Genomic DNA, 2,201 nt, shown 5'->3' with positions numbered 1-2,201 from the left:
TGCAACGTGAGGGTGTCTGATATGATCGTGCTCTTTCTGAAACCAGGAGGGGAGAACACTTCGTCGCCACTGGCGGTAGCGGTGTCGGGTTTTGGGGCTCCTGGATTTGGGAGTTCCTCACCCCTTGACATCAGCATGAGAGGAATTCGCAGCCAAAGGTCTCACAGAAACCGAGATCAACTTTATTTGGAGTTGGAGACAGAATAACATTCGGAACACCCAGCCGGGGGTGGGGGTGGGGGCGGCGTCCGAGAGGGCTGTGCAGAGTCCTTTGGAAGAGCAAGTGCGAAGGAGGATGGATGGGGGGGGGGGGGGGGCGGCCTCCAGTCTCACAACAGGGTTCAGAAACTGCTCACTCCCTGGCTTGGTAGGGTAGGTACAGTGCGCAGGCGCCACACACCAGGGGCCCCTATTTGGCAGCAGTTTCTAAGCCACGCCCCCTCCTCTTCTGTGGGGTATTGCCATGGTGTCAAACAGCCCCGCGGGGGTGGGGTGGGGTGGGGTGGGGTAGGGTGGGTGGGGGTGGGGGTGGGTGGTGGCTGGGGGAAGCGTTTCAGGGTAGTAGTGCCAGTCTGTCTCCTTTAGGGGGAGGAAGTTATCATGTAGATTGATCTGCTTGCCCCTGTGGACCAGACGCCGCCACGCCCTAAGCCCTCCCTCCCTCCACCTTAACTTCGACTCACCGCCGCCATCTATGATATGACCCGCCCCCCCACTCCCCCGGCCCGCGGCCCGCGGCCCACCGCCCCACCGCCCCACCCCCCAATCAGCCTGCCTGCAGGTTGCGAGGTATCTGCCCTTCTCCCCATCCGGGTACGTCAGCTCCAAGTGTTTCCTGGGTGCACTGACCTACCTCTTCACCGTCAATATCTGTTAGTAGCAGTCTGGTCAATGTCCCCACCTTAAAACTCTGAGCGGGGGAACAAGATTAACCGGCTAACATTGTGAGATACCCTGACTTTTTTTCAACTGGCTGGCAGGCGGGCGGGCGGGGAGCACCAGGAATTAAGTCAATGTCAAGTGGAAAGCATATTTCTGGCGATGGAGGCTGAGAGTAGAAAATTGGGGGAAGGGGGCATCACAAGGCCAGAAAATGGCTCACCCAAGGCCAGAAGGTGGAGGTAAGGGTTGGAGTGATGAACACCGACACCATGGTGAAACAAGCTATATCTACGTATGGAAAAGTCAAGTCTCCGGAGGGGAGGCACAGACCAGGTGGGGGCAGGGAGATGGAGGGCCATTGTTGAGCAATCACCGGTGTCCTTCCCAATCAACCCAGTGTAATTTTTTTCCCCCAGTATAGCGGAAAAAAGTCCTTAGGCGCCAGCCCTAGGGAGAATGAAATTCACAGCAGTCAACAGTCCCTGGAAGGAACAAACCTCTCCCAAAGCGATTGTGAATGAATGCCTTCTCTGCCCTGGTAAGGTGCCACAGGCCGCCTGTGACTGACTGAGGGGGGGGAGGGGAGGGGAGGGGAAGGAGGGGGGAGAGAGGGGGGAGGGGGGAGAGGGAGAGAGCGAGAGCGAGAGCGACTAGCAATGCAGGTGTTTCTCTTCACAGGTGGCTCCCTCCACCTCCCCACCCCCCCCCCCCGCCCCCGCCCCCCGCCGATCCCGGGCTTGGCATCACGGCCTGCTTTCCTCCGGGGCCAAGGCGGGGATCGGCCTTTCTCGCGGCGGCGGCGGCGGCGGCGGCGGCGGCGGCGGCGGCGGCGGCGGCGGCGGCCGTGGTCGTTATACCCTCCTGTGTGAGCTGGGAGAAAAGAAAAAGGAAAGGAGTCATTCACAGGCTGTTTGGGGGTGCTCGCCCACATGCTGTGTGCACATGACATATGAGGAGTACTTCCCATACATGTCACAGGCACAGAAAGTAGCATGGGCAGGCCATGTACGCGCTGCCAACTTGGAGCACTGCCTCACTGACACGGTGCGCATCCACGCCACATGCATGAAACATGCTCCACGTGCACACTCCCGGAGAGGACCACAATCTGTCACTCCCGCCCCCCTCCCCCCCCCCCGCGCCCCATCTCGCCCCCCGCCCCGCCCCCGCCCCCCCCGCCCCCGCCAGGCCGCTCCCCTCCCCCCCTTCTTTGGCATCCCAGGCACCTGAAGAAAGCGTACCCTCGGGCCTCCCCGGTGGCACAAGGGGTTGAGTCTCAGCACTACGAAGCTATGGGCAGCCACGGCAGCACAAGTTCC

Source organism: Talpa occidentalis, unplaced genomic scaffold, assembly GCF_014898055.3.
Source record: "Talpa occidentalis isolate TD23 unplaced genomic scaffold, MPIMG_talOcc4v2.1 talOcc4.72, whole genome shotgun sequence".
In the NCBI taxonomy this organism is placed as follows: Eukaryota; Metazoa; Chordata; class Mammalia; order Eulipotyphla; family Talpidae; genus Talpa; species Talpa occidentalis.
This window is presented reverse-complemented; position numbering follows the sequence as displayed.